The sequence below is a fragment of the Danio rerio genome, chromosome 25 (assembly GCF_052040795.2).
Source record: "Danio rerio strain M-AB ecotype USA chromosome 25, GRCz13ab, whole genome shotgun sequence".
Taxonomy (NCBI): domain Eukaryota; kingdom Metazoa; phylum Chordata; class Actinopteri; order Cypriniformes; family Danionidae; genus Danio; species Danio rerio.
In genome coordinates this window covers 20,575,954-20,600,000 of record NC_141045.1, presented here as the reverse complement: position 1 = coordinate 20,600,000, position 24,047 = coordinate 20,575,954, and the positions used below count along the sequence as shown (strand labels likewise).

At 37.1% G+C, this 24,047-nt stretch overlaps 1 protein-coding gene and 1 long non-coding RNA gene across 37 annotated transcripts in view; one reads left to right on the top strand and one right to left on the bottom strand.

Annotated features, from left to right (window-relative positions):
• The window catches only part of ppip5k1b (diphosphoinositol pentakisphosphate kinase 1b), a 109,024-nt gene that overhangs the window by 46,975 nt on the left and 38,002 nt on the right, over nucleotides 1-24,047 (bottom strand). The window lies entirely within an intron of this gene.
• LOC148679477 (uncharacterized) lies at nucleotides 2,013-7,626 on the top strand. The gene is made up of 3 exons (XR_015945719.1): nucleotides 2,013-5,493; nucleotides 5,536-6,792; nucleotides 6,966-7,626. It is a non-coding gene; the product is annotated as an uncharacterized LOC148679477 (long non-coding RNA).

The window sequence follows — 24,047 nt, the reverse complement described above, 5'->3', positions numbered from 1 at the left end:
AGTATGTTACTAGCATGATTCTAGCATGAATTAGCATGTTACTAGCATGATTCCAGCATGAATTAGCATGTTGGTAGCACGATTCTAGCATGAATTAGCATTTGACTAGCATGATTCTAGCATGAATTAGCATGTGACAAGCATGATTCTAGCATGCATTAGCATGTTGTTAGCATGATTCTAGCATGAATTAGCATGTTACTAGCATGATTCTAGCATGAATTAGCATGTTGTTAGCATGATTCTGACATGAATTAGCATGCTACTAGCATGATTCTAGCACGAATTAGCATGTTGTTAGCATGATTCTAACATGAATTAGCATGTTACTAGCATGATTCTAGCATGAATTAGCATGTTGTTAGTATGATTCTAGCATGAATTAGCATGTGACTAGCATGATTCTAGCATGAATTAGCATGTTGTTAGCATGATTCTAGTATGAATTAGCATGTGACTGGCATGATTCTAGCTTGAATTAGCATGTGACTAGCATGATTCTAGCATGAATTAGCATGTAACTAGCATGATTCTAGCATGAATTAGCATGTTGTTAGCATGATTCTAACATGAATTAGCATGCTACTAGCATGATTCTAGCACGAATTAGCATGTTGTTAGCATGATTCTAACATGAATTAGCATGTTACTAGCATGATTCTAGCATGAATTAGCATGTAACTAGCATGATTCTAGCATGAATTAGCATGTTGTTAGCATGATGGATAGATAGATAGATAGATAGATAGATAGATAGATAGATAGATAGATAGATAGATAGATAGATAGATAGATAGACAGATAGATAGATAGATAGATAGATAGAGGTAGATAAATAGATATAGATAGATAGATAGATAGATAGATAGATAGATAGATAGATAGATAGATAGATAGATAGATAGACAGATAATTAAATAGACAGATGGTGTGCTAGCATGGGTCAAACAAGCCAACCCCCGCCTCTCTACGATGTTCTGATGCTGAGATATAGCTGCTGTTATATCGTTGCTAGGTTAGTCTGTTTTGTTGCTATGGAGTTGATTGACAGCTTAGACTGATGATGTATCAAAGCTTCTTGCCAGTATGAACAGTTAAAAACAACCCCCATGTCTCTATCACACTGCAGCATGACAATATCAGTCTGAACCTCTTTAATGGCAGTCTATGGGACAGTTGCTAGGGTGCAGTATCTGGTTGTTAGGGCGTGGCTAGAAAGTTAAAAGGCCATCAGTAATTGGCTGCTGGCTAGACTGAGTTAAATAAGCTCAGCCATTAGTCTGTAGGACAGTCTGATGCAGAGTTATGAGCTCACAAAGTTTGATCCCATGTAAAGTCAATGAGAGTCTTTTGCAATGGAAGTCTATGGGACAGTTTCTAGGGTCCAAAAGTGGTTGCTAAGGCGTGGCTAGAAAGTTTAAAGGTGATCAGTCATTGGCAGTTTGATAGTCTGAGTTAAGTGAGCCCAGTTAGAAGTCTGTGTGACATTCTGATGCGGAGTTATGAGGTCACAAAGTTTGATCCAATGTTACGTCTATGGGATTTTTCCGACGGTCCCGGGACGTTTTTCGGAAAACCGAAAGTCGGATCAGTCGGAAAGGATATAGCAACTCGAGTTAGAATAGTTCGGAGGTCTGACCCGAGTTTGATGGTCATAGCTTAAAAGGCCTAGGACGAGATAGAGTTTAATTTTTAGTCTCAGAAGAAGAAAATATAATAATAATATTAAGTTTAATAGGATAACAGTAGTCTGGCTTGCTACACAAGCCAGCCTAATAAAAATAATAATAAGTTTAATAGGATAACAGTAGTCTGGCTTGCTACACAAGCCAGCCTAATAACTAGAATTGTACATTTCCTAAAGGAAATGTGAATGGGGTTTGCGTGGCAAATCGATGGGGTACAATGTATTTGTTTTGGTTGCTAGGGTGTTCTGAATGGTTGCTAGGGTGTTCTGAGTGGTTGCTAAGGTGTTGCAAGGCGGTTGCTAAGGTGTCCTAAGTGGTTGCTAGGTGGTTGCTAGGCGGTTGCTAGGGTGTTCTAAGTGGTTGCTAGGTGGTTGCTAAGGTGTTGCTAGGCGGTTGCTAGGGTGTTCTGAGTGGTTGCTAGGTGGTTGCTAAGGTGTTGCTAGGTTGTTGCTAAGGTGTCCTAAGTTGTTGATAGGTGGTTGCTAAGGTGTTGCTAGGCGGTTGCTAGGGTGTCCTGAGTGGTTGCTAGGTGGTTGCTAAGGTGTTGCTAGGCGGTTGCTAGGGTGTCCTGAGTGGTTGCTAGGTGGTTGCTAAGGTGTTGCTAGGCAGTTGCTAGGGTGTCCTGAGTGGTTGCTAAGTGGTTGCTAAGGTGTTGCTAGGCGGTTGCTAGGGTGTTCTGAGTGGTTGCTAGGCGGTTGCTAGGGTGTTCTGAGTGGTTGCTAGGTGGTTGCTAAGGTGTTGCTAGGCGGTTGCTAAGGTGTCCTGAGTGGTTGCTAGGTGGTTGCTAAGGTGTTGCTAGGGTATTCTGAGTGGTTGCTAAGGCGTTGCTAGGCGGTTGCTAGGGTGTCCTGAGTGGTCGCTAGGCCCTTACTAAGGCGTTACTAGGCGGTTGCTAGGTGGTTGCTAGGCGGTTGCTAGGGTAATTTGGGTGGTTGCTAGGCAGTTGCTAGGGTACCCTGGGTGGTTACTAGGCAAGCCTCACATACATACCTGATGAAATATTTATACTTAGTGAGCATTTGTAGCAAGTTACAGTACTTGGCTAGTCAATATTAGCATGTAGCTAGTCACTGCTAGCATGTGTAGCATATAGGAAGTTCCGTTTGCTAGCATGAGTCAAACGAGCCAATCCCCAAGTCTCTACGATGTTCTGATGCCGAGATATAGCTGTTGATGAATGGTTGCTAGGGTACTCTGTTTTGTTGCTATGGGCGAGGTTACAGAGTGAACTTGAATGTGGTTGGCTGTCCAAGTCAAATGAGCCAACCCCCAAGTCAATAGGACACTGCCAAGCAAAGATATACATGTAGGCCAGTTATAATGGCAGTCTATGGGATCAATTTGGGGGCGTGGCTTGTGAGATTCATTATCATATTGAGATGCTCATTGGTTGTCTGAGTCAGATGAGCCATCCCCCAAGCCAATAGGACACTGCTAAGCAAAGATATGCATGTAGGCCAGTTATAATGGCAGTCTATGGGACCAGTTTGGGGGCGTGGCTTGTGAGCTTCATTATCATACTGAGATGCTCATTGGTTGTCTGAGTCAAATGAGCCCACCCCCGTGTCTCTATGACACTCCTATGTAATGTTATAGATGTGTGACCTTTATAATGGAAGTCAATGGGATCTGCAATGGGACATCCCACCCCATGTTAAGTCAATGGGGCACTTATTAGGGGTCTTTAAGTGGCTTGGGGGGCGTGGCTTGTGAGGTTCAAAATCATATTGAGATGCTGATTGGTTGCCTCAGTCAAGTAAGGCAACCCCCAAGTCAGTATGACACTGCTATGTAATGTGATTGACATGTGAGTCAAGAAATGAATGGGAGTCAATGGGCCATGTTAAGTCAATGGGGACCCCTTTGGGACGTCCTAGCACCCCATGGGTACAACTTATACCCCTTTTTGGGGTATGTTCTCATACAGGCTGCAACCCCCTACAGATGTTGCGAATCCCATATTTCTACGAATTTCACACTTGGCGCTACAACGCTTTAAAGGTCGTCCCATTTCGCGGCGCGTTTAGTGCTCTTCTAGAAAAATGAATGGGAGTCAATGGGGCCAATGTAAGTCAATGGGAGAACTTTGGGACGTCCTAGAGCCCCAGAGGTGCAACTTATACCCCCTTGCGAGGTATGTTCTCACTTAGGCTGCAACCCCCTACAGATGCTGTGAATCCCATAATTCTATGAAATTCACACTCGGCGCTGTGATTCGTCAAAGTTCGGCTCAATGTTAAGTCTATGGGATTTTTGGGCGGGTTTTTTGGCCCCTGCGGGGCCAAAAAACCCCCCACCCCTTATAAAAGTCATAGCACACCATTCCCGATAAGACCGCACGATTTGACCCCACTTTCAAGGGTCTGGGGCGAAAGCTGCGGGACAAGTTACGCGCCGAACTTTTGGCAGAATTAAGAATAATAAACCACAATAGTAAGAATGGACTTTGCCTAAGGGCAAACCCCATTAACTAGACAGTAAAGTTCGTCGAGACAAACTTTGAGGCTGGCTTGACAAAGCCTGTTGGTAATAGTTTATTTAGTTTAAAAACAGTTTGAAAAAGTATAAGTAGCATGTTATTAGCATGATTCTAGCATGAATTAGCATGATACTACCATGGATTAGCATGTTATTAGCATGGGATGTAGTACAAATTAGCATTTTATTAGCATGATTCTAGTATAAATTAGCATGTTATTAGCATGCTTCTAGCATGAATTAGCATGTTACTAGCATGATTCTAGAATAAATTAGCATGTCACTAGCATGATTCTAGTATGAATTAGCATGCTACTAGAATGATTCTAGCATGAATTAGCATGTTACTAGCATGATTCTAGCATGAATTAGCATGTTACTAGTATGATTCTAGCATGAATTAGCATGTTACTAGCATGATTCTAGCATGCATTAGCATGTTACTAGCATGATTCTAGTATGAATTAGCCTGTTACTAGCATGATTCTAGTATGAATTAGCAGGTTATTAGCATGATTCTAGCATGAATTAGCATGATTCTAGTATGAATTAGCATGTTACTAGAATGATTCTAGCATGAATTAGCATGTTACTTGCAGGATTCTAGCATGAATTAGCATGTTATTAGCATGATTATAGTATGAATTAGCATGTTACTAGCATGAATCTAGCGTGAGTTAGCCTGTTATTAGCATGATTCTAGCATGCATTAGCATGTTACTAGCATGATTCTAGTATGAATTAGCATGTTATTAGCATGATTCTAGTATGAATTAGCATGTTATTAGCATGATTGTAGTATGAATTAGCATGTTACTAGCATGATTCTAGTATGAATTAGCATGTCACATAGCATGCTTAGGTGGTTGCTAGGGTATTCTGAGTGGTTGCTAAGTCGTTGCTAGGCAGTTGCTAGGGTGTCCTGAGTGGTTGCTAGGTGGCTGCTAAGATGTTGCTAGAGTGTTGCTAGGTGGTTGCTATGGTGTTCTGAGTGGTTGCTAGGTTGTTGCTAGGCAGTTGCTAGGGTGCTCTGATTGGTTGCTAGGTGGTTGCTAAGGTCTTGCTAGGCGGTTGCTAGGGTGTTCTAAGTGGTTGCTAGGTTGTTGCTAAGGTGTTGTTAGGTGGTTGCTAGGGTGTTCTGAGTGGTTGCTAGGTGGTTGCTAAGGTGTTGCTAGGTGGTTGCTAAGGAGTCCTAAGTGGTTGCTAAGGTGTTGCTAGGTGGTTGCTAGGGTGTTCTGAGTGGTTGCTAAGGCGTTGCTAGGCGGTTGCTAGGGTGTCCTGAGTGGTTGCTAGGTGGTTGCTAAGGTGTTGCTAGGTGGTTGCTAGGGTGTCCTGAGTGGTTGCTTGGTGGTTGCTAAGGCGTTGCTAGGCGGTTGCTAGGGTGTTCTGACTGGTTGCTAGGTGGTTGCTAAGGTGTTGCTAGGTGGTTGATAAGGTGTCCCAAGTGGTTGCTAGGTGGTTGCTAAGGTGTTGCTATGTGGTTGCTAGGGTATTCTGAGTGGTTGCTAAGGCGTTGCTAGGCCGTTGCTAGGGTGTCCTGAGTGGTCGCTAGGCCCTTACTAAGGCATTACTAGGCCGTTGCTAGGTGGTTGCTAGGCGGTTGCTAGGGTAATTTGGGTGGTTGCTAGGCAGTTGCTAGGGTACCCTGGTTGGTTACTAGGCAAGCCTTACATACATGCTTGATAAAACATTTATACTTAGTAAGCATTTCTAGCAAGTTACAGTACTTGGCTAGTCAATATTAGCATGTAGCTAATCACTGCTAGCATGTGTAGCATTTAGGAAGTTCTGTTTGCTAGTATGAGTCAAACGAGCCAATCTCCAAGTCTCTACGATGTTCTGATGCTGAGATATAGCTGTTGATGAATGGTTGCTAGGGTACTCTGTTTTGTCGCTATGGGCGAGGTTACAGAGTGCACTTGAATGTGGTTGGCTGTCTAAGTCAAATGAACCAACCCCCATGTCTCTATGACACTGCTATGCAAAGATATGCATCTTGGCCTATTTTAATGGAAGTCTATGGAATCAATTTGGGGGCGTGGCTTGTGAGCTTCATTATCATATTGAGATGCTCATTGGTTGTCTGAGTCAGATGAGCCATCCCCCAAGTCAATAGGACACTGCTGAGCAAAGATATGCATGTAGGCCAGTTATTAACATGAGTCTAGTATGAATTAGCATGTTACTAGCATGATTCTTGTACAAATTAGCATGTCATTAGCATGTTTCCAGTATGAGTTAGCATGTCATTAGCATGATTAGCATATGAGTAGCATGTTGCTAGCATGATTGGCATGTCATTAGCATGTTAGAATTATAAGCATTCGATAGCACACCTAATTACATTCTATAGGACAGTTGCTAGGGTGCAGTATGTGGTAGTTAGGGGTGTGGCTAGAAAGTTAAAAGGCCATCAGTGATTGGCTGCTGGCTAGACTGAGTTAAATGAGCTCAGCCATTAGTCTCTATGACAGTCTGATGCAGAGTTATGAGCTCACAAAGTTTGATCCCATGTAAAGTCAATGAGAGTTTTTTTGTAATGGAAGTCTACGGGACAGTTGCTAGGGTGCAGTATGTGGTAGTTAGGGGTGTGGCTAGAAAGTTAAAAGCTCATCAGTTATTGGCAGTTTGGTAGTCTGTATGACAGTCAGATGCAGAGTTAAGAGCTCAAAAAGTTTGATCCCATGTTAAGTCAATGAGAGTCTTTTGTAATGGAAGTCTACGGGACAGTTGCTAGGGTGAAGTATGTGGTAGTTAGGGGTGTGGCTAGAAAGTTAAAAGCTCATCAGTTATTGGCAGGTTGGTAGTCTGAGTTAAATGAGCTCAGCCATTAGTCTGTATGACAGTCTGATGCAGAGTTATGAGCTCACAAAGTTTGATCCCATGTTAAGTCAATGAGAGTCTTTTGAATGGAAGTCTACGGGACAGTTGCTAGGGTGCAGTATGTGGTAGTTAGGGGAGTGGCTAGAAAGTTAAAAGCTCATCAGTTATTGGCAGTTTGGTAGTCGGAGTTAAATGAGCTCAGCCATTAGTCTGTAGGACAGTCTGATGCAGAGTTATGAGCTCATAAAGTTTGATCCCATGTTAAGTCAATGAGAGTCTTTTGAATAGAAGTCTATGGGACAGTTACTAGGGTCCAAAAGTGGTTGCTAGGGCGTGGCTAGAAAGTTTAAAGGTGATCAGTCATTGGCAGTTTGATAGTCTGAGTTAAATGAGTCCAGTTAGAAGTCTGTGTGACAGTCTGACGCAGAGTTATGAGCTCACAAAGTTTGATCCAATGTTAAGCCTATGGGATTTTTCCGACAGTCCCGGGACGTTTTTCGGAAAACCGAAAGTCAGATCAGTCTGAGGAGATATAGCAACACGAGTCAGAATAGTTTAGAGGTCTGGAGCGAGTTTGGTGGTAATAGCTCAAAAGCTCTAGGAGGAGATAGAGTTAGAAATTTAGTCTCAGAAGATTAATAAAAAAAAAAAAATAATAACTAGAACCTAAAGTTCGTTGACGAACTTTGATGTTGGCTTGAGAAAGCCAACGTGACTGCGCCGGGGACTCGAAGGCAGTTGGCAGGAAGCACAGCGGTTGAGAAGTGGTTGCTAGGCGGTTGCTAAGATGTTGCTAAGGCATTCCTAGGTAGTTGCTAGGGTGTTCTGAGTGGTTTCTAGGCTGTTGCTAGGGTCCACTGGACTGTTAATCGGAAGGCCTCATTTACATTTTTGATCAAATCGAGAGAGAGAGAGAGAGAGAGAGAGAGAGAGAGAGAGGACTGATTTGTTCAGGTTGTTTAATGCAGATCACTATAGTATAGTTAGTATTTATAGTATATATTATAATCTGAACAAAATTACATTATAATAAATATCATATGAAGAAAAATATTAAATTAAAATACTAATGAAACAACAGCACATACATTTAGTTAATTTGTCTATTATTTAATCAGTCTTATCAGTTTTGCAGTTAATAAAGAGTACAGTCAATTTACAGTAATTTGCAGCGTTATATATATAGTTATATAGTTATATATACAGTTTACAGGAAGAAAATCGCATTAAATACAATATTAGGCCGTCTTCATCACGTGGTTAATTCTGACCAATGACGTTGTTCCACCCCACTGGCCACTAACACAATGTTATAATCGTAATATTTAATTGTCATCACCTGGGTGATTTTATTTATTTTTTTGGTACAGCATAGGCCAAAAGCTTGGCTTTCATTGTCATTATCACAAGTGAGGAGAAGGCTTTTTTGCGGTACAGAATATTCTGTTTTGAAAGAAATATCTGAAGTAAACTTATGTTTTTGCCAACATAAAAGGGGGATAAAAAATAATCCTTATAACCCTAACCATAAATGTGTGTGTGTGTGTATGTGTATATATATATATATATATATATATATATATATATATATATACACACACACACACACACACACACACACACACACACACACATATATATATATATATATATATATACACACACACACACACACACACACACACACACACACACATATATATACACAGTTGAAGTCAGAATTATTAACCCCCATTTGATTTTTTTTCCCTTTTTTAAATATTTCCCAAATGGTGTTTAACAGAGCAAGGAAATTTTCACTGTATGTCTGATAATATTTTTTCTTCTTGAGAAAGTCTTATTTGTTTTATTTCGGCTAGAATAAAAGCAGTTATTAATTATTTTTTTGCTGAAACAATCTTCCCTCCATTAAACAGAAATTGGGGAAAAAATAAACAGGGGAGCTAATAATTCTGACATCAACTGTATGAATATATATATATATACAGGGCTCGAAATTAACTTTTTTACTTGGTAGCACCGGTGCTCCCAACTTCAAATATTCAGGGGCACCAAAATAAATTTAGGAGCACCAGAAAAAATTTAGGAGCACCCACCAAAAATGAATGAGCACTGCTGCAAATTGCTTTTTAAGGGATTTATTGTATTTTAAAACAACATCAATAGGACTGACAAAAACCAGAAACAACTATCTAACTAATGCTGCGAAGACATTGATATTTGTGTGCAATAATTCTAAAATGAATGTCTAATAATTATAGAATATTAGTGATGATGAAAATGACAATAATAGTAACAATGAATTCCATTTCTCATTATGATACTGCCTTGAATGTGCATGAATGTAGGTTATCTGCTATAAAAAGTCTTTTCTTACTTTATGAAAAATAATTGTATAGTTTGAATCAAACAAAAATGAAGCATTGCAGTAAGAAATATTGATTTTGTACTGCTGTTTTTATATGCATGTCAATTTAATAAATAATATTTCTGCTACAAAACAAACAAAAGATTATAATAAATAATTCAATTCAATGATGAAAGCTGCAAAGCAGTCATCAGTAAATAAATAAAAAAATAATATACACCTCAAAAAAGAATAGACAAAAGAAAGAAAGTAAAGTCTCACTTCTATCACTCTTTAAAAGTTTTGGTTTCAGTTTGTGTCAATTTAAAGGTTCAGTCTGAGATGATCTTCATTTTTCTGTGTTTGTGGAAAAGCTGGCGAGTCAGCCGACCCAATTTATGAGCAGGCAGAGCAGGATTCTTGCACTAACCATCGGCGCAATACTGGTCTTTGTTATGAGCCGCAGTTTCAGTGATCTCAGCTGGTGGATCATTATTCACCACGTGACGTGTCACGATCTCTCTCATCTACACCTCAATTTTAGGTGGGGTTTGCAAACCTGGGTGCTTTAAGTTTACTCTTCAGCCGTTTGCATTTCCCGTGGTCATAAAAGCTCCTTCCCTGTCATCTGACAGCGGAATACCTTGAGTGATTGACAGCTAATATGAACCAATATAGCGGCAGGGAAGAGCGATTCAGCACGTTTTTACAAAAAATCAAAACAGGTCGCACTACAACCATCTGCAGTCGCACTAATGCGCCCAAATATGTTATGAGGTCGCATAGATTAATTTTCAGGCGCATATGCGACCAAAATGGTCGCAATTTCAGCTTCAAATGTTGTAACAAGCACGTCTGAAATGAGCCCGAATTTCTGTAGATTCAAAACAGTCAGCACGGATATCCCCGCCTCTTAAAGGGCCAGTACTAAATTACAAAGGGCTCAAAAATAGTCTTCTGGCGCCATCTTGTGGACACTCTGACACGCTTTGAGTCTGAATTTTACAAATTTAATATAAAAAAAATATTTATAGGAAAACTGTTATTTATAATTACACCAAATAAATATGACAATTATCAGTAATTTCAAACACATCTTTTGGCCAAATTTGAGGATTGTATTCTTTTTTATATGCCCCAAATACTCGGTACAATTTTTTAATAAAAAAATTTTTAATTCAAAAACTACAAATCTTATCGGCATGAGGACATACAGCAACCATCTCATGAGCAGAAGGCAGCTTTTGACCAAATTTGGGGCTTGTAGCATCTAAGTCCTGGGAGGAGAAGCGATTGCTTTTTTTAGGTCAGAAGCCGGAATAATAATAAGAATAATAATAAGAACTAGATTCTTAAAGTTTGAGAACAAACTTTGAGGCTGGCTTGTGAAAGCCTGACGGTAATAGTTTATTTAAACAGTTTTAAAAAGTATGAAAAGATAGATAGATAGATAGATAGATAGATAGATAGATAGATAGATAGATAGATAGATAGATAGATAGATAGATAGATAGATAGATAGATAGATAGATAGATAGATAAATAGATAGATAGATAGATAGATAGATAGATAGATAGATAGATAGATAGATGTTGTTAGCATGATTCTAGCAAGAATTAGCATAATGTTAGCATGATTCTAGCATGAATTAGCATGTTGTTAGCATAATTCTAGCATGAATTAGCATGTTGTTAGCATGATTCTAGCATGAATTAGCATGTTGTTAGCATGATTCTAGCATGAATTAGCATGTTGTTAGCATGATTCTAGCATGAATTAGCATGTTGTTAGCATGATTCTAGCATGATTTAGCATGTTGTTAGCATGATTCTAGCATGATTTAGCATGTTGTTAGCATAATTCTAGCATGAATTAGCATGTTACTAGCATGATTCTAGTATGAATTAGCATGTTACTAGCATGATTCTAGCATGATATAGCATGTTACTAGCATGATTCTAGCATGAATTAGCATGTACCTAGCATGATTTTAACATGAATTAGCATGTTACTAGCATGATTTTAGCATAAATTAGCACGATTCAAGCATGAATTAGCAGGTTGTTAGCATGATTCTAGCATGAATTAGCATGTTACTAGCATGATTCTAGCATGAATTATCATGTTGTTAGCATGATTCTAGCATGAATTAGTATGTTACTAGCATGATTCTAGCATGAATTAGCATGTTACTGACATGATTCTAGCATAAATTAGCATGTTGTTAGCACGATTCTAGCATGAATTAGCATTTGACTAGCATGATTCTAGCATGAATTAGCGTGTGACTAGCATGATTCTAGCATGAATTAGCATGTTGTTAGCATGATTCTAGCATGAATTAGCATGTTACTAGCATGATTCTAGCATGAATTAGCATGTTGTTAGCATGATTCTAACATGAATTAGCATGCTACTAGCATGATTCTAACATGAATTAGCATGTTGTTAGCATGATTCTAGCATGAATTAGCATGTGACTAGCATGATTCTAGCATGAATTAGCATGTTGTTAGCATGATTCTAGTATGAATTAGCATGTGACTGGCATGATTCTAGCATGAATTAGCATGTGACTAGCATGATTCTAGCATAAATTAGCATGTAACTAGCATGATTCTAGCATGAATTAGCATGTGACTAGCATGATTCTAGCATGAATTAGCATGTAACTAGCATGATTCTAGCATGAATTAGCATGTTGTTAGCATGATGGATAGATAGATAGAGGTAGATAGATAGATAGATAGATAGATAGATAGATAGATAGATAGATAGATAGATAGATAGATAGATAGATAGATAGATAGATAGATAGTTAGAGATAGATAAATAGATAAATAGATAGATAGATAGATAGATAGATAGATAGATAGATAGATAGATAGAGATAGATAGATAGATAGATATAGATAGATAGATAGATAGATAGATAGATAGATAGATAGATAGATAGATAGATAGATAGATAGATAGACAGATAGATAGATAGATAGTTAGAGATAGATAAATAGATAAATAGATAGATAGATAGATAGATAGATAGATAGATAGATAGATAGGTAGAGGTAGATAGATAGATAGATAGATACATAGATAGATAGATAGATGGTGTGCGAGCCTGATTCAAACAAGCCAACCCCCGCCTCTCTACGATGTTCTGATGCTGAGATATAGCTGCTATTATATCGTTGCTAGGTTAGTCTGTTTTGTTGCTATGGAGTTGATTGACAGCTTAGACTGATGATGTATCAAAGCTTCTTGCCCGTATGAACAGTTAAACACAACCCACATGTCTCTATCACACTGCAGCATGACAATATCAGTCTGAACCTCTTTAATTGCAGTCTATGGGACAGTTGCTAGGGTGCAGTATCTGGTTGTTAGGGCGTGGCTAGAAAGTTAAAAGGCCATCGGCGATTGGCTGCTGGCTAGACTGAGTTAAATGAGCTCAGCCATTAGTCTGTAGGACAGTCAGATGCAAAGTTATGAGCTCACAAAGTTTGATCCAATGTAAAGTCAATGAGAGTCTTTTGCAATGGAAGTCTATGGGACGGTTTCTAGGGTCCAAAAGTGGTTGCTAGGGCGTGGCCAGAAAGTTTAAAGGTGATCAGTCATTGGCAGTTTGATAGTCTGAGTTAAATGAGCCCAGTTAGAAGTCTGTGTGACATTCTGATGCGGAGTTATGAGGTCACAAAGTTTGATCCAATGTTACGTCTATGGGATTTTTCCGACGGTCCCGGGACGTTTTTCGGAAAACCGAAAGTCGGATCAGTCGGAAAAGATATAGCAACTCGAGTCAGAATAGTTCGGAGGTCTGACCCGAGTTTGATGGTCATAGCTTAAATGGCCTAGGACGAGATAGAGTTTAATTTTTAGTCTCAGAAGAAGAATAATAATATTAACTAGATTCTTAAAGTTTGAGAACAAACTTTGAGGCTGGCTTGTGAAAGCCTGACGGTAATAGTTTATTTAGTTTAAACAGTTTTTAAAACTATGAAAAGATAGATAGATAGATAGATAGATAGATAGATAGATAGATAGATAGATAGATAGATAGATAGATAGATAGATAGATAGATTAGCATGTTATTAGCATGATTCTAGCATGAATTAGCATGTTTTTAACATGATTCTAGCATGAATTAGCATGTTACTAGCATGATTTTAGCGTAAATTAGCATGTTACTAGCATGATTTTAGCATGAATTAGCATGATTCTAGCATGAATTAGCATGTTGTTAGCATGATTCTAGCATGAATTAGCATGTTGTTAGCACGATTCTAGCATTAATTAGCATGTTACTAGCATGATTCTAGCATGAATTAACATGTTGTTAGCATGATTCTAGCATGAATTAGCATGTTACTAGCATGATTTTAGCATGAATTAGCATGTTACTAGCATGATTCTAGCATAAATTAGCATGTTGTTAGCATGATTCTAGCATAAATTAGCATGTTGTTAGCATGATTCTAGCATGAATTAGCATGCTACTAGCATGATTCTAGCATGAATTAGCATGTTGTTAGCATGATTCTAGCATGAATTAGCAAGTTGTTAGAATGAGTCTAGCATGAATTAGCATGTTACTAGCATGATTTTAGCATGAATTAGCATGTTAGTAGCATGATTCTAGCATAAATTAGCATGTTACTAGCATTATTCTAGCATGAATTAGCATGTTACTAGCATGATTCTAGCATGAATTAGCATGTTGTTAGCATGATTCTAGCATGAATTAGCATGTTACAAGCATGATTCTAGCATGAATTAGCATGTTGTTAGCATGATTCTAGCATGAATTAGCATGTTACTAGCATGATTCTAGCATAAATTAGCATGTTGTTAGCATGATTCTAGCATGAATTAGCATGCTACTAGCATGATTTCAGCATGAATTAGCATGTTACTAGCATTATTCTAGCATGAATTAGCATGTTACTAGCATTATTCTAGCATGAATTAGCATGTTACTAGCATGATTTCAGCATGAATTAGCATGTTACTAGCATTATTCTAGCATGAATTAGCATGTTACTAGCATTATTTCAGCATGAATTAGCATGTTACTAGCATGATTCTAGCATAAATTAGCATGTTACTAGCATTATTCTAGCATGAATTAGCATGTTACTAGCATGATTCTAGCATGAATTAGCATGTTGTTAGCATGATTCTAGCATGAATTAGCATGTTACTAGCATGATTTTAGCATGAATTAGCATGTTACTAGCATGATTCTAGCATAAATTAGCATGTTGTTAGCATGATTCTAGCATGAATTAGCATGCTACTAGCATGATTCTAGCATGAATTAGCATGTTGTTAGCATGATTCTAGCATGAATTAGCATGTTACTAGCATGATTTTAGCATAAATTAGCATGTTACTAGCATGATTCTAACATAAATTAGCATGTTACTAGCATTATTCTAGCATGAATTAGCATGTTACTAGCATGATTTTAGCATGAATTAGCATGTTGTTAGCATGATTCTAGCATGAATTAGCATGTTACTAGCATGATTCTAGCATGAATTAGCATGTTGTTAGCATGATTCTAGCATGAATTAGCATGTTATTAGCATGATTCTAGCATGAATTAGCATGTTGTTAGCATGATTCTAACATCAATTTGAATGTTACTAGCATGATTCTAGCATGAATTAGCATATGAATAGCATGATTCTAGCATGAATTAGCATGTAACTAGCATGTTTCTAGCATGAATTAGCATATTGTTAGCATGATAGATAGATAGATAGATAGATAGATAGATAGATAGATAGATAGATAGATAGAAAGAGGTAGATAGATAGATAGATAGATAGATAGATAGATAGATAGATAGATAGATAGATAGATAGATAGAGGTTGATAGATAGATAGATAGATAGATAGATAGATAGATAGATAGATAGATAGATAGATAGATAGATAGATAGAGACAGACAGACAGACAGACAGACAGACAGACAGATAGACAGATAGACAGATAGATAGATAGATAGATAGAAACATGTAGGTAGATAGATAGATAGATAGATAGATAGATAGATAGATAGATAGATAGATAGATAGATAGAAAGATGTAGATAGATAGATAGATAGATAGATAGATAGATAGATAGATAGATAGATAGATGGTGTATGAGCATGAGTCAAACAAGCCAACCCCCGCCTCTCTACGATGTTCTGATGCTGAGATATAGCTGGTGTCATATCGTTGCTAGGTTAGTCTGTTTTGTTGCTATGGAGTTGATTGACAGCTAAGACTGATGATGTATCAAAGCTTCTTGCCAGTATGAACAGTTAAAAACAATCCCCATGTCTCTATCACACTGCAGCATGACAATATCAGTCTGAACCTCTTTAATGGCAGTCTATGGGACAGTTGCTAGGGTGCAGTATCTGGTTGTTAGGGTGTGGCTAGAAAGTTAAAAGGCCATCGGTGATTGGCTGCTGGCTAGACTGAGTTAAATGAGCTCAGCCATTAGTCTGTAGGACAGTTTGATGCAGAGTTATGAGCTCACAAAGTTTGATCCAATGTAAAGTCAATGAGAGTCTTTTGCAATGGAAGTCTATGGGACGGTTTCTAGGGTCCAAAAGTGGTTGCTAGGGCGTGGCCAGAAAGTTTAAAGGTGATCAGTCATTGGCAGATTGATGGTCTGAGTTAAATGAGCCTAGTTAAAAGTCTGTGTGACATTCTGACGCGGAGTTATGAGGTCGCAAAGTTTGATCCAATGTTACGTCTATGGGATTTTTCCGACGGTCCCGGGACGTTTTTCGGAAAACCGAAAGTCGGATCAGTCGGAAAAGATATAGCAACTCGAGTCAGAATAGTTCGGAGGTCTGACCCAAGTTTGATGGTCATAGCTTGAAAGGCCTAGGACGAGATAGAGTTTAATTTTTAGTCTCAGAAGAAGAATAATAATAATAATATTAAGTTTAATAGGATAACAGTAGTCTGGCTTGCTACACAAGCCAGCCTAATAATAACTAGATTCTTAAAGTTTGAGAACAAACTTTGAGGCTGGCTTGTGAAAGCCTGACGGTAATAGTTTATTTAGTTTAAACAGTTTTAAAAAGTAAGAAAAGATAGATAGATAGATAGATAGATAGATAGATAGATAGATAGATAGATAGATAGATAGATAGATAGATAGATAGATAGACAGATAGATAGATAGATTAGCATGTTATTGGCATGATTCTAGCGTGAATTAACATGTTACTACCATGATTTTAGCATGAATTAGCATGTTGTTAGCATGATTTTAGCATGAATTAGCATGTTACTAGCATAATTATAGCATGAGTTAGCATGTTGTTAGCATGATTTAGCATGTTGTTACCACGATTCTAGCATGAATTAGCATGTTACTAGCATGATTCTAGCATGAATTAGCTGTTGTTAGCATGATTCTAGCATGAATTAGCATGTTTCTAGCATGAATTAGCATGTTGTTAGCACGATTCTAGCATGAATTAGCATGTTACTAGCACGTTTCTAGCATGAATTAGCATGTTGTTAGCACGATTCTAGCATGAATTAGCATGTTACTAGCACGATTCTAGCATGAATTAGCATGTTGTTAGCACGATTCTAGCATGAATTAGCATGTTGTTAGCACGATTCTAGCATGAATTAGCATGTTACTAGCACGATTCTAGCATGAATTAGCATGTTACTAGCATGATTCTAGCATGATTTAGCATGTTACTAGCATGATTCTAGCATGAATTAGCATGTTACTAGCATGATTCTAGCATAAATTAGCATGTTGTTAGCATGATTTAGCATGTTGTTAGCACGATTCTAGCATGAATTAGCATGTTACTAGCATGATTCTAGCATGAATTAGCATGTTCTTAGCATGAATTAGCATGTTACTAGCCTGATTCTAGCATGAATTAGCATGTTGTTAGCATGATTCTAACAAGAATTAGCATGTTACTAGCATGATTCTAGCATGAATTAGCATGTTGTTAGCATGATTCTAGCATGAATTAGCATTTGACTAGCATGATTCTAGCATGAATTAGCATGTTACTAGCATGATTCTAGCATGAATTAGCATGTTGTTAGCATTATTCTAGTATGAATTAGCATGTGACTAGCATGATTCTAGCATAAATTAGCATGTGACTAGCATGATTCTAGCTTGAATTAGCATGTAACTAGCATGATTCTAGCATGAATTAGCATGTTCTTAGCATGATGGATAGATAGACAGACAGACAGACAGACAGACAGACAGACAGACAGATAGATAGATAGATAGATAGATAGATAGATAGATAGATAGATAGATAGATAGATAGATAGATAGATAGATAGATAGATAGATAGATGGATGGTGTTTGAGCATGAGTCAAACAAGCCAACCCCCGCTTCTCTACGATGTTCTGATGCTGAGATATAGCTGGTGCCATATCGTTGCTAGGTTACTCTGTTTTGTTGCTATGGAGTTGATTGACAGCTTAGACTGATGATGTATCAAAGATTCTTGCCAGTATGAACAGTTAAAAACAACCCCCATGTCTCTATCACACTGCAGCATGACAATATCAGTCTGAACCTCTTTAATGGCAGTCTATGGGACAGTTGCTAGGGTGCAGTATCTAGTTGTTAGGGTGTGGCTAAAAAGTTAAATGGCCATCAGTGATTGGCTGCTGGCTAGACTGAGTTAAATGAGCTCAATCATTAGTCTGTAGGACAGTCTGATGCAGAGTTATGAGCTCACAAAGTTTGATCCAATGTAAAGTCTATGAGAGTCTTTTGCAATGGAAGTCTATGGGACGGTTTCTAGGGTCCAAAAGTGGTTGCTAGGGCGTGGCCAGAAAGTTTAAAGGTGATCAGTCATTGGCAGTTTGATAGTCTGAGTTAAATGAGCCCAGTTAGAAGTCTGTGTGACATTCTGATGCGGAGTTATGAGGTCACAAAGTTTGATCCAATGTTACGTCTATGGGATTTTTCCGACGGTCCCGGGACGTTTTTCGGGAAACCGAAAGTCGGATCAGTCGGAAAGGATATAGCAACTCGAGTCAGAATAGTTCGGAGGTCTGACCCGAGTTTGATGGTCATAGCTTGAAAGGCCTAGGACGAGATAGAGTTTAATTTTTAGTCTCAGAAGAAGAATAATAAATATAATAATAAGTTTAATAGGATAACAGTAGTCTGGCTTGCTACACAAGCCAGCCTAATAATAAGTTTAATAGGATAACAGTAGTCTGGCTTGCTACACAAGCCAGCCTAATAAGTTTAAGTAGCATTACAGTATGTTGGCTTTCTCAAGCCAACATAATAAGTTTAAATAGCATTTCAGTAGTCTGGCTTTGACAAGCCAGCCTAATAATAAGTTTACGTGAGATAACAGTATGTTGGCTTTTCAAGCCACCATAATAAGATGAAAATGAAAGAGCTAAGAACTGAAACCATCATGAATAAAACATGTTACAGTGATGTACACATGGACAAATATGTCATGTCCGAAAAAGCCTTTATCAGAGGTGTTTTGACAGTTTAGAGCCACCGTACAAGCCAACAGCTAAATACAGATAGTTAGTTTAGAAAATGCGGCACAGATTCATCCTATTTGGCATTTTGACATGTCACATGTACAGTAGGTGCTGCTTGTCAATCAGACGCGTCTGCGCTCGTTCTTTGCCGTCAATCGCAGGAAAATGATCGATGAAAAGTTTATGATAAACCACAGAGAGTTTTACTCAACTGTAGAGGCAGAGTTGCCATCAGAGTCAGATTTTGATACAAAATCTAAAAAAAGGATTTATTTAATGCTGTAATGTAATTGCTGTATCACAAACCTGTCATATATTTGCTAAATGTTTAATAGAAGTCATTATTTTAAAGATTATGTCTTGAGTATCTGATTTTTCCTTGGTGCTGATGTGCTTTCATTTTCTCCATTTCACTCGCTGCGAGTTTAGGCGAGGGAATGTTTATTTAGTAAAACTGGCCTCAGACAGTTTTCTCTGCATCAAACCTGCAGGAAAATATCAGGCTTTGCTAAAAGGCTGGTTATTTTACCAACAATTAGGGTCAATAGTGGTAGCCTACTTCAGATTTCATAGAAAAATCAATAAAAAAAATATAAAAATCAATGTCATAACAAATGCTCAAATAATGTAACTAGTTTACAGCAAGCATCATGTTTTTGTTATCATGTCACAAACAGTAGGCTTGTAGGTCTGTTATTTTTTACTGAAGAAGATATATTATTTAAGCTTATCAACAGAACTATAGAGACTGTATTATGTTTAAAAAAAAAAAAAAAAAAAAAAAAACACACAGAGTACACCGAGATCGGATCTGTATTAGTCGATACACAGAATTTAGGTCGGATCGGTTCCAAAAAATGGTATCGGTGCATCCCTAATTTTAACTCAAATTTTATCTTTTGTTTGTGACTTATTTAGACAAGATATCAGATATGTTTGACACAAAAAAAACAACCAATCATATTTTGACATGGTGTGACACTAATGCTAGCATGCTAATAGGATGTCATTAACAGGTTGTTCAAAATATGATAATAGTGTTAGAAAATATTATACTGATATAACCCAATAATAGATAGAAACATTGCAGACCAATCAATTGTCAAAAAGTCTATCCATACTAAACTAACAAAACAACAGTAAACAAATTTGCTAAACTTATATCCTGCTAAGCAAAAACCTCTGTTTAATGTTCATATCATGGAATCTTCCGCAAAAAAAAAGCAAAGCATGGAATGTTCCAGTGACGGCCCACTCATCAGATTAGTTTAATGTAATGGATGTTAATGAATTAAATGATGAATGGGGCAGATGACGAATTCATCCAATATCAAGGGCACGCATTAAAAAAACAGCTCTTCTTACCACATTCAATAGGAGACTCACAGCCGAGGGACCTGCAGCTGTCTATGGTTCACAATTCAAGGTAAAAGAACAGCAAATTAACCACTACAGACGATGGTTTGGTCTGTGAACTTTGACATTTAATGAGGTACAACCAATTAGCTGCAAATACGGCCTCAGGTTGGAGGTCCAGGGGGAAGAAACTGAACTTTCAGGTAAAAAAAACCCACACCATAAAGTAGTATTTTGTGCTGGTGTGCTAAAAGGAGTTATTTGAGGTAAAGAAAGCATTCATTCATGCTGGAACAAGCCTTTGTAAGCCAAGCCCACAAAACAAGCAGGAGAAACAGGTTTCCTGCCCTGAGCAATGACAGCAAATCTGTTTCATTGCCCCGTGATCTAAAAACAAACACAGAGTCTGACACAATATCTTGTCAAGTCGTCACAGCAATTTGTCATGGCCTTAAGAAAAAAAAAAAGTTTCTGAAACTACTGTTTCTGCAAACTACATAAATTGGTTTCATTTATTGGGTTCATCTCCAAGAAATATTAAAGAAACTACAAGATGTAAATAATTTAAAATATAATATCTTATAATATTTGTTATATATATAGATTTTCTTTCAGCTGTGACAAAAAAAATCTGGAGGTGATCCGTCATTTTAAAGCTGATGGCGATTGCCCTTGTTTTGTCTCCTCTTTGTCACCGCTTGGTACAGTTGCAAAAATGTCACAGCAGCTGAGTGTGAGAAGTTTCTTTAAACGGCCAAATAGTGGTGATATTAATAATAAAGGTGAAAAAGAGGAAGTGATGCAGTGGGCGATGAAGAACATACAGGCAAAAATACAATCCAACCAAGCAGGAGCAAGGAGGTCAGGTTTATTGTTTTTATATTGATGTTCTTGTGCACTACAAAATAATTTATTCATTTTTAGTATTATTTGTTTCTTGCAATCAGTAAACATGCCGAGGGGTAAGTCTCCGGCAGGCGAGAATCTAGCCAGAGTGTATTTTGCTATCTGGAGTGGGTTGGAGTGCGTTGTGAGCACTACCAGACTTAGAGGGGTGCAACCGCACCCCTGGTACAGAAGGAGCGCGTGCTGTAAATCCCTCATTCAGAGAATCCAGCAAACTTAGTACTGATCACAGTCTTAGGAGAAATGTTTTTTAACTACAAAACACTGGCGAGAAGTTGACCTTCCAAGGCAAAGACACAGAATTTAATGACAACTGCCTCTGCGTCAGTCTCCCTTGATGTGTTTTCACACTTTCAAGTGTGGCACTGGCAAGCACTGACAAGCACCCAGTTCAGGTCGAAGCAGGAGGAAGAAATAAGTTAAGGCAGATAGGAGTTTTTGTTAATTTGTCAAAAAAATAAATGAATAATTTAGCGTATATGCTCGTTGTGCAAGTTCATTATTAAAATATGAATGAAAAAAAGTGATCAGAAAGTCAGCAAATTAAATAACGATCATTAATAGGTTATGACGGAAATTTTACAACCCTCTCCATCAAAATGACAGACAATGAGAAAGTCTAATGCGACCTCTGATATTATTTATAATACTGAACTTATTGCAGAAAAGATTAGCAATATATAAAGTATAATAAACCGATCCTTTATTATAGTTAAATATTATATGTTCCCCCTCCCACCACACCACATGACAACCTCAATACATTACGCAATTTTGAGTGTGCCTCACATACTGCCCCAGGTGAGTGCGCTTGACAAACCACCTATAGAAAACACACTTTTTTTATCCCTCTAATACTTTCACTAACACTTGCACCGGTTTTGCACAAGTGCATTACACACTTTTATACAATCACTCCATATATCTCTTTAAAAAAAAACATTGTGCATTTATGAAGTGTGCTTTATACAGGTGAGTGGGCTTGACAAAGCACCTGTAGAAACACTCTTCGCTCTATATAAAAAACTCCCCCCACCTTACTCTAGAGCTTAATTTTTTGAGCACTAAAAGTTGCTTTGTATAATTAGCTCTTCTTGTGTATATTGCCTCTTCTAGCTGAATTACTGAATGCCTCTTTACTTGTCAGTTGCTTTAGACAAAAGTGTCTGCTAAATGACTAAAGGTAAATGTAGTAATATATAAACCGATTTTCGTTTCAAATACCATGATGTAATATTCTATTATATAAATGTGCTACACTATTATATATAATCAGTAATAATATATTTAACGTATAATATTTTTATAATAATTTAATTTATGTTTAATAAAATATGATATTATTATATTAAACATTGAATTTTAACTGACTTATTTTACATTGCATTACATATTATATATTACATTACATTACATTATGTACACAAGTGTATCGATTATTTTTTCTTATTACTTTTATAATTATTTAAAATAAACACACAAACATGTATATGCATAATAATACATAAATATAGTATACTTTATCATATTAATTCCCTAATTCCATCTTTTATTATGAATGTTACAAAATCTTTGCAAATGACAATTAAGAGCTCAGTTATATTTCAAACAGGAAAAAAGAAAATGACTTAATTAATTTCTATTCATTTCAAGATACACAAATGAAACTGTATCAAATGAAAAATAAATCTTTGTAATCTTACCTAAAATAAAATTACTGTACAGCTCAAACATTACTGTACATTGAAAAGTACATTGTAATGTTGCATAACAATGTATTGTTAAATTATTATTCTGTTGTAGTTTTATCCAATTTGATGTTATATTTTGACAGACCTGTTATTCAATACCATTTAAACTTTACAGTAATGTTATTTTTTAGATAAGATTGCAAAGTTTTACTGTTCATTTGATAGGAAGCCTTTAATTGTCATTTATAAGGAATTTACAAAGCATACATAAAATGTAACTATCAATATATGATTAAATAATAAGCTATATAAATGTTAATTTAAGTAGTACACATACTAAATGATTTAAAAAAACACCAACTATTCTTAAATGATTGGTTTGTAAATAATGCAATGCTTAATTTACTAATGAAAAATGAATCAGTAACAAAGTATGAATCATTCAGCACATTACACATGTGTTTATAAATCAAGAATACAACATTTGCAGTACTTATAAACACTTATAAACACATCTATAGAGTGGAGGAACTATGACACCACTTTCTAGGCTAATCGGCCTATGTGCCTAGGCTAATAGACCTATGTGCCTTTTGGATTGTTTTTACGTGGGAAATACATTTGTTTTTGTTTACGGTTGTTCTATAAGTTTTAAAACTGTGTGTATAAATCTGCCAACATAGTAATATCATCAGACATATTTAAATAAGTGTATCGCTCGCGTCAACACAGCCCGCTTACCTTAACAAACGACAGAAATTAACCGTAAGGGACAAGTCTATCAGTGCCTGCAAGTACCATCATGGACACAGAGCAACATTCAATATTCCTTTTTTGTCACGAAGTACAGTGAAAAGCAGCCCATACAGTCATATCTACCGTACATTTTATGGAGGAGTGTAAATACTGCAGTTATGACCGAGTTAAATGTGTTCAGATGAAGGAAAAAAAAAGACGAAAAATCACTTGATCACGTGAAAATAACAGTTAACATGGATTTTTACACATTTATTCACATGTTTGCATTACTGAGAGCAGGAAAGAGACAGGCTGCACTAGTAAGCAGTATCTTCATAATATTGTTTATTAAAATAAATGATCAACAAATGAATCGGTCTCGACAGCCTTTACAAGTGAAGGAATTATCTACACACAATCTGAATTCCCAATTAGAAAAATACTACAAACTATAAAATACTATTCAGGAAAATACTTAAATAACAGACAAATC